We start from the raw sequence: 15,117 nt of genomic DNA on the forward strand, positions 1-15,117 counted from the left end.
ACAAAATTGGGCTGAGGATGTGGCTCAGTGATTGAGTGCCCCTGAGTTCAATCCCTGGTATAAAAATAAAAAAAAAGAAAGAAAGAAAGAAAAAAAGAATGGAAGAAAGGAGAAAGGGTGCCCACTCTTCTGGGAGCCTACTGAATACTGGGTCAGGTGCTTGGAAATTTATCAACACAATGTCATTTTTTTCTTGATAGCCATGTTATGAAGTAGGTATTAAGTGGTCCTTATGTGAGGTCCCAGAATCAGAATAAGTGGTATCGAGAAAGAAATTTGGGTCCCAATTTCCAGTAAATATATACTGAACTATGCATAAATCAGAACTGGCATTTAATCCTCACTCTGACAGTGTATATCTCTGCAGTATTAGCTATGTCTCTGGCCCTGAGTTTCTTCTTCTTCTTCTTTTTGGTATCAAGGATTTAGCCCAAGTGCACTTGACCATATCTCTAGCCCTTTAAAAAAATGAGTCAGGGTCTCACTAAATTCCTTAGCGCTTTGCTAAGTTGCTAAGGCTGACTTTGAACTTGCCATCCTCCTGCCTCAGCCTCCTACTTCAGCTTCCCAAACTGCTGTGTTTACAGGTGTACTCCGCTGAACTGGGTGTTTCTTCACTTTTTATAGCTTAAGTGTTATATAAGGATATGGTTCTATTTCCTACAGTGGTCAGTCTTCCTTCTTAAAGTCATTGAATTGCCATCAAAAGACATTGAATCACAGAAAGAATATCCTTGGGAATTAAAGGTCATCTGGGGGTCGTATTCTTCTATTCTCTTCTAAGTAGGTATTCAAAGCTACTTTTGAAATGTTTAAAAAATAATTCAATTTTCTCATATGTGCAAGCAGCCTGACATGGAAATCCAGTGTGTTGAGGATGTGCTAGCATTATTTATCTTTGAGCATTTAGAATGCTTTTGGTCACCTATCCTCAAAGTGTGGCTTATATGTGTTAGCACATATAGAATCTCAAGAGACTATTCAGCCAAAGTAGAAAAATAAAAAATGCTCTCACATTTGCAATGGCTCTTTGCCCTCTACATCCCTGGGATAAATGATGTTCAACCTCTGGGACCCTCTGTGCACCGAGGACATTTTTTTTTTCTAGATGACTGTTCTATTTATAATGGAGGCTGCTATATTCCAGAACAAAAAGCCTTTGGGAAGCTTGAGCTATGGTGTTCATGCATCCTGGAGTTTTTCTGGTGGCTCCTTAAGTTATCTCAATGTGTGTCCACATTATACTCAAGATCTTTGGTGAATGAACCCATGACCTAGGATGCATACTTGCAAGCCCTTCAGTCTGGACTTCAGTCATTGCTTAGTCCTGTGGCTCTTCCAGACTTGATATTCATACCTTTGGTTTCCTTAAGATCCTTTGCTTGAGTTACTTTTTCATCTCCTTGCATCTTATTTTCCTTCCATGACCCCACAGCACACTGTTTGTGGCCTGTGTGCAGCACTCAACATTTAGCTGCTGACTGGCTTTGTTAGTTCCCCTACTTTGTTAGTTCCTTGACTTATAGGAGATAAGACAGAAAATGCTTTAAGAAGAGGAGGGTGACAATACACTGCTTTAACAGGAGTAATCCTCTTCACTTCTTACCCTGGCATAACTATTAATATGATTCTCTTTGCTTTCAAAAATAGAACTGGCTTCAATGATTAAATTATGTAGTTAATCCACACATAATGTTCTCTGTTGCATGGAAATGGTCTTGTAGTGTCACACTACCCCTAGAGTCCAAAGGACAAGAATTACACAACAAATGAAAAGCTGCTTCTGATTAATTTTCACACATTATGGACTTTAAAAAACAGAGCTGTCTCTGGCACAATCCGTGGTGTACTGCAGCCTTAAATAAGTGGAAGCTACCAATTTATTAAATCTGGTCACTCGATATGTTGCCAGGTTAATATGTAGCAAGCTCACAGTGGGTCAGCCCAGCACAGCCTCTGCAAATGGCCACACTTGCTCCCAATGGCACATGCAGAACTCTCGTCAAAGGGGTCCTACTGCATAACCATCATTTTAAACTGAGTGCTAAACTTTTCTGACCACTTCACATTTTCTATTTTCTGTTGCTGGATTGCCTTATTTACTAGTTCATTTTTTAGGTAAGGATAAGTCAATTTTAATGTGACAGAAGATGCATTTTCAGAAAAGAGAGGACTATGAGATCTGGAGGTAATAAATGCTTAGTATCTGAAACAATCTGAGGTGTAGGAAGATAGCACATGAGAAATGCATATCTTAGAGTTATTATAAGTGATGATAATTTTATCCAGAAAGCAAGGGATTCAGGGAAAATCATTGGGATAGATAAGGGGAGAGCTCTACAAGCCCTTTGCAGTTAATCATTTGTTTTGAGATGTTTTAGTGGTAGGGAAGGCCTCTGTGTTTCAGAGGTTACAGGAAAAGGTTCTCCTGTCTTGGGGTCTAAAGGAAGTGTGCCCTCTTCCAGCTGCCAGATTCCAGGTCTTGGAATGAATGGTAAGCCTTGGAGCAATCACATGGCCTCTGCTAGGAATGCATTCCTGGAGATTTGTGGTCACCCCATCTGGGCCGCAGGTGATGGATTCCATCAGGGAGAAGGAAAAGGCCCAAGAGGGGATCTGAGACTCTGGGCTCAGCAGGGGATCTAGAGAGATTAACAGGAAGGCTGTAGTTGTGGCCAGGCAGAGGAATTTTTAACTCCTACCTGCAGTGCCATGTGTGTGTGTGTGTGTGTGTGTGTGTGTGTGTGTGTGTGTGAAGTTCTGAGAGCAGGTGGTGACTGTCTCAACAACAATGGAGGAACACCTGCAGCTCCAAACAAAGAAGAAGATTAGAAAACTTCCTAAGCTGCAAAGGTCACAGGAGCAACACATGATGTATAGGCAAGAGCAAGGATGAGGACAAAGAATTGGTCATAAAGAAAGAGATGTGTTTCAGCATAAAGTTAGCTGTGAGGCACTTGGGGAAGAATCAGAGTCTGTGACCCCTTACATCCATGGAGTTACATTGGGAATGAAGGCCCCATGTTCTATATATCCTGAGTTAGAAGTAGCTGATTTAGGGAAGGTTGCACTTTCAAAGTCAAGTTCAAGTCCAAGGTCTACTTTCCCTTCTTGAATGTATTTGAGTATGTTCAATTTTGCCCTAGTTTCCTCAGTTAAGAAAATTGGACTTCTATATCTCTGAGCTAACATAATAGCTACATGTGACTATTTAAATTTGTTAATCAAATTTAATTAAATAAAAAACCCTTCATTTCCTGTGTCACACTGGTCACATTTCAAGTGGCCAGTAACTTTGTATGTTTCTTGGCTATCATCTTAGACTGGGTAGATTACAGTGCATTTCCCTCATCACTGAGAATTCTTCTGAACTGTGCTGCTTTGATTATGTCTAACATACATTTTGGCCCTGGCTTTCCTTGACTCAGTTTGTGAACTGTGAGTCAAGTTACTATGTGCCAGGGACTAGGGTAGATGCCATTTCTGCTCATCTTAGTTTTCTTTATGGGAATATTTGCAATGAAGCTTCTGTGTGGGCTGATGATTTTCTTGAGACTAATGAACCAGAGTCTGAGTCCTTTCCACCCAGTCTTTCCTCTTCTTCCTCCTCCTCCTCCTTTACAAGTATCAGATCAGCATGGCACCAGGAAGACTTCTCCTGCCCACTGCTTCTCTCTTTCCATTTCTCTTTTACAGGTATTGGCTTTCATGAATCTCTCAAACTTCTAATGTCAACTTGGCAATTACTTTTTGGAGGACCTAAACTGACATTTTGAAGGAATATCCTTCATGACAAAAAATTAGAATTTCTAAAGATGATGACTATAAGTCATGGTCTAAGCAGGCAGTGGGCCTCTGTGGCTCTCTTTCCAGCCATGAGCTTTCTAAAGACACCCTATGAAAAATTCATTACTTTTCCTTTTTCTAGTCTCTGCTTTTTAGGTCATCTAACTCTGTCCTGCCTATAATCTTGGAGAAGATTCTTATAATTCAGAGTTCACATTTGATCTCTAACCACTGTCTTGAGCTTGGTTTTGACCATACTTTTTCTAAAGTATACCCTTCCTCAGGTTAGAGATCCAAAGTCTTCTTTCTTCTATACTCTATGGTCTCTGCCACATGACTCATTTCTAGCCTTGGTTTTCGACTCAGCTTGGGAAAATTAGTAGGGAACTTCTAGCCTAGAAGAAAGGTGGACAAGAGTGCAAATGAAACTCTCCAAGAAAGTGAGATACTCTAAAAGGTGAATGGAAGTCAGATGTGCCATGCCTGAGAATTCATTTGGGTCACAGGTACTCAGAAGGGTACATAACAGTTAACAAGATTCTTTGACAGTCCTCTCAGTGTTATGAGAAGAGATTAGCAAATCATGTCTTTGGTGGAGGACAGTGTTGGAGTTTATAATATCATTCATTCACTTTTTAAAAATTTAATGAGTTTTGTGCTATGCTAGATCCTAGGCTGATGGGGATGGAAATATGAATGAAGAGAGTGTGTGCCACTGTATGCTCATAGACCCGAATTTAGATAGAATAGGAACCTGGATGCTGGATTAGAGTTGGAAACTAGCAAGGGAATTGGAAGAAAACATCTGAATCAAACTATCAACTAGAAAGAATTGAGGACAAGACCTAGGAGATGGCTTCTCAAACTCTCCTACCCCAAACAGTATACTTGGAACTCAAGCACCTTCTTCTGGGAGCAGAGAAGACTAGGAGAACAGATTTAGGAAGCATCCTACGCTGGCCTTGCTTCTTATGGATTTTGCAGATTTCCTGCTGCTATAACCTCTGAGTGAGATGCAAGCTATTGGAGGACCTGCAGATGGGTTCAATTGGGCAACCGATTATAATTCATCATCTCATCACTGCTAGCATTTGGAGATCTCTGCTGTTTAGAGTAATCATCAATTGATTTGTAGAAACATGAAGAGTCCATTCAGATAAATAACTTGAATTACAGACAGGAGTGAAAAGATACTGCTGCATGTAAGAGACCCAAGGTAATAGAGCTGTATATATTTAGAGGTTCAATTCTCTGTCAGATAAATATCCTTGCTGCTCTGCTGGCTCTGCTTTATGAATTCTTGCAAGAAGGACTAAGGTCTTTTCTCTCTCATTGCTCTGCCATTATTAGTTATTGCTTTTAAGCACAGGGTTCAAGACTCCTCACCTCCAAGCCTGGATTCCATTTAGAAGGAAGGGAGAAAGGGAAAGAGTGAGTGTGCCTTTCCCTTTAGAGGTGGATTCTGGGTGTTACATGCATATCCCCACCTGTGCTCAGATCCTGCTGTCCATGATTTACACTCAGGGCCCTAGACCAGGTCACATGCCAAAGGCAGTGGATCATTTCCTTCACTGTAGCATGTATGCATGGATGCTTACTGTCCAGGGTGTGGCTCATGCCTAGAGTGCTACAGGTGGGCTTTGTAAACTTTCTTTTTTCTATCATTATCCCTCAGACTTACCTTTGCCAACATATCTTCACCCTGAATTGTGACTCTGTTCATTTGTATCTGTGAGCCTTTTGCCAAGCAGAAATGATTCATATCTATGATATGCCAAGTGTGTCACAAAGTATATGTTCAAAACACAAGATACCTAGCTCAGTAAGTTGTTGGAGAATGAATGAAATCCTTTACAAAGGTTACAGAATCCCTGCATGAGAAGTGACCTGTCCCCAAAGTCCCCCTCTTTCTCCCTACCAGGACAGTAGGACAGGCAAGGATTACACTGTATTTTTGTGCAATCTTGGGGGATGATTTTTTTAAATGTTCCCATTATGTATGATTTACTGAAGGAATGACTGAACAGGTGGAAGTCAGAGATTTGGTATCCCCAGTTGCAAAGGTCATGGTGAATTTCATCTCAGGCCTCTTCAAGCCAGCACCTTCATGGTGCCACTCCCCTGTGGGTAGGAGCTGGGCAGCTTTCCCTGACTTGGTTATACCAAGTGGAAATAATATCCTTTCCCACCCCCTGCCACATCAAAGGGACCCTGGGAGCAGGGAGGAGTGTTATTGTGGCTTTTCACTTCAGGAAGCAAGTATAATGATGCCATTCATGGCATTAACTGCAAAAAAACTATCATTAAGTCTTTGAATGTCTTATAATCATGGGGAAAGGAACTAATACTTTGGAGCTCCAAATATGTCAGGCACTTTGTGACCACTGTGTCTTTTAATCTTCTTAATATTCAATGAGAAAAGGTAATTTGAAGCCCCATCTTACAGATGGAGATCACTTCAGAGAGATAAAATAATGTGCCCAGAGAGGTGCTGATGCTAGGGTTGAAGCTAGGCTCTTCCTGTACCACTTTTTGCACACTATCGAGGAGTATCTATTTACACTCCTAGAGAGATTCGTAATGCATAGAGTACTTTCATAATGCCAGTTCTCCTGGCCTTCACAGAGTCCTGTGATGTGCAGGGGCAGGATTTTGTCCCTGTTTTACAGATGATGAACAGGGGTGTGCAGAGATCAGTTGGCTTGCTGAAAATCACACTGCCATTAAATAACAGAAACAGGTCTTTAAATTGAGGGCTGTTTTGCCCTGTCCATCCCCACCTTATAAACAGGTTATGTGGTTGGTGGAGTAGAGAAAATAATTCAATTCCTTAAAAGATACCAAACATTGTCATAATGGAGTCCAGGTGAGGGGACCAGCTCATCCCAACTTTCCCAAAATTTCTTGGGGTAGTATTGGAAGTCCTATGCCCAGGTTTACACTTAGCCCTGGGCAAACGGGACCACTGGTTCCTCTAACCAGGTGAATTTTCTTGAAGCCATAGAAAAATCAATAATTTTCTTGGACAATACCGTGCCAGTAAAATAGCATCAGAATAACACTAGCTTTCTGAATAATCATGCAATCATCATTGGCCCAAAGATGTTTATTAAAAATACTAAATTTCTTTATTTTTATTTTTTTTTATTTTTTAGATTTTATTTTATTTTATTTTTATTGGTTGTTCAAAACATTACAAAGCTCATGACATATCATCTTCCATACATTTGATTCAAGTGGGTTATGAACTCCCCTTTTTTACCCCAAATACAAGTTGCAGAATCACATCGGTTACACATCCACATTTTTGCATAATACCATATTAATGACTGTTGTATTTTGCTACCTTTCCTATCCCCTACTATCCCCCCTCCCCTTCCCTCTCATTTTCCCTCTCTACCCCATCTGCTGTTGTTTAATTCTCTCCCTTGTTTTTTCCCCTTTCCCCTCACAAACTCTTATATGTAATTTTGTGTAACAATGAGGGTCTCCTTCCATTTCCATACATTTTCCCTTCTCTCTCCCTTTCTCCCACCCCACTCGTCTCTGTTTAATGTTAGTCTTTTCCTCATGCTCTTCTTCCGTGTTCTGATCTTAGTTGCTCTCTTTATATCAAAGAAGACATTTGGCATTTGTTTTTTAAGGATTGGCTAGCTTCACTTAGCATAATCTGCTCTAATGCCATCCATTTCCCTGCAAAATCCATGGTTTTGTCATTTTTTAGTGCTGCGTAATACTCCATTGTGTATAAATGCCACAGTTTTTTTATCCATTCATCTATTGAAGGGCATCTAGGTTGATTCCAAAGTCTAGCTATTGTGAATTGTGCTGCTATGATCATTGATGTGGCAGTATCCCTATAGTATGCTCTTTTAAGGTCCTCAGAGAATAGACCGAGAAGGGCGATAGCTGGGTCAAATGATGGTTCCATTCCCAGCTTTCCTAGGAATCTCCATACTGCTTTCCATATTGGCCGCACCAATTTGCAGTCCCACCAGCAATGTACAAGTGTACCCTTTTCCCCACATCCTCTCCAGCACTTATTGTTGTTTGACTTCATAATGGCTGCCAATCTTACTGGAGTGAGATGGTATCTTAGGGTGGTTTTCATTTGCATTTCTCTGACTGCTACAGATGGTGAGTATTTTTTCATATACTTATTGATTGATTGTATGTCCTCCTCTGAGAAGTGTCTGTTCAGGTCCTTGGCCCATTTGTTGATAGGGTTGTTTGTTATCTTATTGTTTAATTTTTTGAGTTCTTTGTATATTCTGGATATTAGGGCTCTATCTGAAGTGTGAGGAGTAAAAATTTGTTCCCAGAATGTAGGTTCCCTGTTTACCTCTCTTATTGTTTCTCTTGCTGAGAAAAAACTTTTTAGTTTAAGTAAGTCCCATTTGTTTATTCTTGTACATAACTCTTGGGCTATGGGCGTCCTATTAAGGAATTTGGAGCCCGACCCCACAATATGTAGATCGGAGCCAACTTTTTCTTCTATCAGGCGCAGAGTCTCTGATTTGATATCTAGCTCCTTGATCCATTTTGAATTGACTTTTGTGCATGGCGAGAGAAAGGGGTTCAGCTTCATTTTGTTGCATATGGATTTCCAGTTTTCCCAGCACCATTTGTTGAAGATGCTATCCTTTCTCCATTGCATGCTTTTAGCACCTTTATCAAATATAAGAAAGTTGTAATTTTGTGGATTGGTCTCTGTGTCCTCTATTCTGTACCATTGGTCCACCCGCCTGTTTTGGTACCAGTACCATGCTGTTTTTGTTACTATTGCTCTGTAATATAGTTTGAAATCTGGTATCGCTATACCGCCTGATTCACACTTCCTGCTTAGAATTGCTTTTGCTATTCTGGGTCTTTTGTTTTTCCATATGAATTTCATGATAGCTTTATGTATTTCTACAAGAAATGCCGTTGGGATTTTGATTGGCATTGCGTTGAACCTGTAGAGAACTTTGGGTAATATTGCCATTTTGATGATGTTGGTTCTGCCTATCCATGAACAGGGTACATTTTTCCATCTTCTAAGATCTTCTTCTATCTCTCTCTTTAGGGTTCTGTAGTTTTCATTGTATAAATCTTTCTCCTCTTTTGTTAGGTTGATTCCCAAGTATTTTATTTTTTTTGAGGATATTGTGAATGGGGTGGTTTTCCTCATTTCCATTTCAGAAGTTTTGTTGCTGATATACAGGAATGCCTTTGATTTATGCGTGTTGATTTTATATCCTGCCACTTTGCTGAATTCATTTATTAGTTCTAGTAGTTTCTTTGTAGACCCTTTTGGGTCTTCTAGGTATAGGATCATATCGTCCACAAATAGTGATATTTTAAGTTCTTCTTTTCCTGTTTTTATGCCTTTAATTTCTTTTGTCTGTCTAATTGCTCTGGCTAGTATTTCAAGGACTAAATTAAATAGAAGTGGTGAGAGAGGGCATCCCTGTCTTGTTCCAGATTTTAGAGGGAATGCCTTCAGTTTTTCTCCATTTAGAATGATGCTAGCCTGAGGCTTAGCATATATAGCTTTTACAATGTTGAGGTAAGTTCCTGTTATCCCCAGTTTTTCTAGTGTTTTGAACATAAAGGGATGCTGTACTTTGTCAAATGCTTTTTCTGCATCTATCGAGACGATCATATGGTTCTTATCTTTAAGTCTATTGATGTGGTGAATAATATTTATTGATTTCCTTATATTGAACCAACCTTGCATCCCAGGGATGAATCCTACTTGATCATGGTGCACAATTTTTTTGATATGCTTTTGAAAAATACTAAATTTCAATGGGTGATTTCAGCACCTCAAAGCCCAGGGACTTGCCCTCAGCTCAGTGTTATCTTGTTTTTCCCATCAGTCCTTATCATGGAGCCAAGGACACTGAATTCCAGCTGTTGATGTAGCCATCAATGGTTTTCAAAGTTTACTGTCCATAGAAGCATGTGGAGAACTCGGTAAAACAGCAATTGCCTGGGTGCAGAGATCCTGCTTAGCAGTCTGGAGGGGTCGAGAGTGCCATGAACCTATCCTTTTAACAAGATCCCAGAAAAGTAGGTGATGTGGATGCTACCAGTTTACAGACCACACTTTGAGCAGCCCTTGGCCAAAACTGGGATTGCAAGGCAATCCACTGGGGTTTGGACAGAAAACATATATTTCTACATTTTTTCATAAAGTGAAATTTTTTGATTTAAAATAATGTGTAAGTATAGTGGTATAGGTAAAGAATTTATGTGTAAATAAATAGACATACTTAGAGATGTATGTCAAAAAGTGCTTGATAGAATTAAATGAATAGCATTTCTTCAAAAGGACAGTGTGCACATCAGAGTACTCTCTATGCCTCTAAACTTGCATCATGGAGAAAGTGGAAATGTGTTGTTAGTTGGCTACCTTGATGATTCTTAGGCACGCTGAAATTGGAGAGCCCTGATGTGAATTATGGGGTCTGTTTTCTGGGTTTTCAAAGGGTGGCCTTGAAGCATCAGCATTATGTAAAAACTTGTTAGAATGCAAATGATCAGTCTTCATCCCACATGTAGAGAACCAAATACTCTGAGATCTGGGCCAGGTGATCTGTGGTTTAACAAGCCTTCCTGGAGATTCTGAGGCAGGATGAAGACAGAGAAACACTGTCCTGGACAGGAGACATTTAAGGAGACTTAGACCGAGTGATTCCATTAAAGGTGGTCTTCTAGAACTGCTGTTTGTGACTCTTTAAACTGCAGCCACGTCTCTCTTGAACTTGAGTTCCCCATGGAAATTAATTCTTGGTGACTTTCTTCTTTCATAATTTGTGGCTTTATTTGAACTTCAATGTTGAGGAACTACTTTTAGTTTGTGGAATGTGTCAGTTTCTCTCCCTGGTTTTAAATGGCCCAGTTAGGTTTGAATTTTTGATAACCAACAAATAAATATTTTAGTGTAAGCATATGTTCTGCAATAGTTGGGATATACTTGTGTTCAAAAGCATTTCCTTTGGGAAGGCTCCAAAGACCCTTAGGCTAAGCCTAGTCCCCCTATACTAGGCTCCTATGGTTCAATTTATTGAAATTGCTTAATTACTTGGCAGTTTTTCCTGCTAGGCTGAAGTTTTCTAAGGGCCGGGACTGGATCTGTCTTATTGGTCATGCTATCCCAGTGCCTAGAGGAAATTTATGGGCATTCAAATATTTGCTTAGTAAATAGGTGAATAGTCTGTTATGATCTCTGAAATTTTTAGAAGCAGGAGCAGATGCTGGAGGTGTCTGTGATGTTACCTGCCTGCTCCTGCCCTACTGACCTGCTGCTATGGTCCCGACTGGCCCAGTGCCCTGCCCTGGCTGGAAGTCTGTGCTGTGGTAGAGAGAGCTGCTGGCAGAGGAGTAAAATACTGGCCATTGCTGTGTGATCTGGCTAGAAGTGCAGCTGAATCTGTTTTTGATCTGTAAGATGGAGGAGTCTGAATAATATCTTTCTTGTGAAAATCCAATAAGAAAATGGGTGAGAGTGGGGTTTTGCACATCACAAAGAACCACAATCTATGTTTTTATTTTGAGTTCTGAATTTATGGCTCACAGACTTTGCTCATTCCTTTTAGCCTGTTCATCTCGAATCCATTTCTACTTGTGTTTTATTCTAGTAAGAATAATAGATACTATTCACTATTGGGGCCAGGCATGCTGTTATTGCTTTGCATATATTACCAGTAAAGGAAGCATTCCCACTTTACAGATAAGGAAACCGAGACCCAATAGAGTTTATATACCTACCTATTAACAAGCAGAGCTTGGATTTAGTCTCAAGACTTTATGACTCCAGAACCCTTTCAATCACAGAATACTCAATCCTGACTCTGTTTTCATGATTGGAGAGTTGGGCTTTGCTTGTCTCTTCAGGATACCCCCCACCCTTTGGGGTGGCCTGTCTCCCTCGCTCCTAATCCTGCTAGAGTCAAAAGATACAAGAGGCAGAGGAGAGAGTCTATAAATATCACTGCTTTGCCCCAAAGCAGTTGTATTTCTGATTCTGCCTCAAATCTCATCTGAAAGCCTAACTTTTAAGAACTTTGCCTATTTTTAGCACAGTTCAAACAGGTGGCCTTAGGAGCCTGGCCTATGCATCTTGGACTTGCTTCTTGTATAGTCCTGAAAGCAGTGAGCTGTGTGCTGCAGGCGCTATTGGGTAGACACCATTTCCCTTCTTCTCCCTGCTGGAAAAACCTCATTTTGTTCAGCCTTTCACCTCTTTCCCAAGCAACTCAGGAGAAGCAACTCGGCCTCAACTCTAGGAGTAAATCCTGATTGTCTATTCATGGCAGCTCTGCGCCTCTTCCTAATCACTGGTCTAGGAATGGGCATGTAACTCAGTAATGACCAGTGGGTGAAGAGGAGGAGTCCTCTGATGGATTTGGGGAAGTTTCTTTATCAGTAAAGAGGCATGCAAGAAGATATGACACTATTTCATCTCTTGAAGTCTACAGGAGTTCTTAGAACTAATGCAGCCATGTTGTATTTATAAAATGAGCTAGCATATTGCAATGCCAGCATTCTGGGAATGGAAAGAAGCTGAGCTTCTATAACATCATCAAGATGTTGCATAAACCATTCTCCAAGGAGTCCTACCTTGAACTTCTTGTATGAGATAGTAAAAGTTCAATAGGCATCGTGACATGATCTTGGATATGATTTGTATTTCCATTATTTGCAGCTGAAAACATCTTGACTATCTATTTTCTTCTCTGTCTTTATGCTAGATGATGAGCTTCTGGAAAGCAGGGATATATTTTCTTGTTTAAAGTTATATATTTAATATCTAATTGACACATGATAATTGACCCATAGTTGATGGTCATTGAATGTTTGTTGACTGACGGAATGACAGCTCTTTTCTAGAAAATTATTGAATGTGGAAATACAATATTTTATCATATATGGCAGGTCAAAATCAAAGCATGAAAAGGTGTGAGTAGACCACTTTAATAGTCAAATTTCCTTCACTATAGAAAAATACCTGAGAAAATTAACTTATGAAAAAAAGAGGTTTATTTTGGCTCATGATTTTAGAAGTTCCAGAACATGATTGGGTATAGCAACTGCTTTTAGGTCTCAGGTGGGAGTTTTAGATGGCTGAGGCAGGGAGCACGTGACAGAGCAAATTGATCACCTCATAGCCATGAAGTAAAAGTGGAAGAGACTGGGGAGAAAGACACTGGCGTCCCATAATACCCTTCAAGAGCTTATTCCCAATGACCTCCACTTCCTAAAGGTTATACCACCCCCCAATAGTGCCACTCAGGTGATCAAGCCCTTAACATAGGGTCTGTTTTCAGACATTCAATATTCAAACTATAGCACCCAGTGAAAATTTCGGCTGGATAATCCTCACATGGAGTTGGAGTGAAATTCTTGAATAATAGAGCAGGCAGGGTCTTGGACATGGCTCTCGCTAACAGAGAATGTAAAAGTAAGACATGAAAATGAGTCCCAAAGAGGGTAAATAATTGGTCCAAAATATCTCTATATTTTATGACTCTGTTCACTTAAGCCAGCTTGACCTTGAACTTCCTATGTGACTGGGGCCCATCACATGGACTTCCAAGCCTTTTCCCAACCTAAGTAACAAAAGGGTAATAATTCTTATTTACTTGCTTCCAGATGGAGGATGAAGAGAGATATTGAGACGGAAGTTGAAGAGTTCTGTAAGTTTAAAAATTCTAAGAAAAAATGCTTTGCTATTATAGTTCATACTAACCATATATGTTTTGAGGTGTGGGGAGGGAAGGGGGTTAAAAGGTGGTGGGTTTCTAGGGAACATAAGAAAGACGAGACTCCAGTAGACAATGAGTGTTGGAATGCAAAGTTGCTAGCTCTTGATAGTTTGCACGGGGACTGTGCTAGACACAGTGCCTCCACTATTTTGTATGATCATCACATTATCCTTGAAATACAGGCAGTTTGATTTGATTTATGCCAGTGATGCTGCTGAAGGTGGGAGAGGTGCAGTGGTGGTGCAGGTAGCAGAGGGGTAAGGGGCTCATTCCTTCATTGACTGGCTCAGCATCCACGCTCTTTCTGCTATACCAAGGGCCTCTCCAGAAGCCCAAGGGCTTCCATCTGGATAGCCCAGTTTTAAGCCCTCCTTCTCAATCAAAGCTTTTCAATTCTCCACAGGTCCAGCCTGACTGAGCAGTCGGTCTATGCCTGTCAAGGTGGCTTGGATGTGGACATTTCAGAGATCATCATGTAGATGATGGTGGTGACCAGCAATAACACTCTCCTCCTCACCATCAGCTTAGTCCATAAATAGCTAGGTATGCACAGTTTTTCCTTTGGTACCTCTGTCATGTAAATTATCTTCATTTTAGTCAAGTTTGGTCTACAAATATGAGCTCTGGGACAAGAGCCACAGAAGCTAGTGTGTGTGACTCCAAGTGATAGGTCTGGGTTTAAACCCCGGTTCTTCCATTGCTCATTTGGTGGCCCTATACAAGTTTCTTCTGGGTTTTAGTATACTATATTAGACCATTTTCTATCACCGCAATGAAATACATAAGGCTAGGTAACTTGTAAAGAAAAGGGGCTTGGGCTGGGGATGTGGCTTAAGTGGTAGCACGCTCGCTTGGCATGCGTGCAGCCTGGGTTCGATCCTCAGCACCACATACAAACAAAGATGTTGTGTCTGCCGAAAACTAAAAAATAAATATTAAAAAATTCTCTCTCTCTCTCTCTCTCTCTCTCTCTCCCTCTCTCTTTCTCTCTCTAAAAAAAAGAAAAGAAAAGAAAAGGGGCTTATTTATATCAAGTTTTGGAGACTAGAAAATGAAATAGTATGGAGCCAGCTCTGGAGAGGGTCTCAGAAGAAAATGCCATCATGTGGGAGTACAGGTGAAAAGGGAGAGATCACATCTTGAGACAGGAAGCCAGACAGAATGGAAAGAGTCAAGAATGCTCTTTATAATAACTTTCTCATGAGAATCCACCAAGGACCCATGAGAAGTACCTTCATTTCTTCTGAGGGTGGCACCCCCAATGACCTAATGATCTCCTGCTAGGTCCCACCTCTTAAAGCTCTCATTATCTTTTGACATCACATATGGACCCTTGGGGGACAAACTCAAGTTATACCCAAACAGAGCATTTACTTACCTGTAACAAGGAACTATTCCTTAGTTGTAGGATTATTGTGTATAGCAATGTTGAATGTTGTTTTCTCATATAGTAGATACTCCATTCTTTAAATTCATTTTTAGAAAAGAACAAAAAAGTGATTTAACTCTTTTTTTTTCTCCCTTTTAATACTCCAGGTCCTTTAAGCCTTTTTTAGTCAGATTTTTCACTGCTGTGACC

The sequence above is a fragment of the Spermophilus citellus genome (assembly GCF_964194105.1).
Source record: "Spermophilus citellus genome assembly, chromosome: 9".
Lineage (NCBI taxonomy): Eukaryota > Metazoa > Chordata > Mammalia > Rodentia > Sciuridae > Spermophilus > Spermophilus citellus.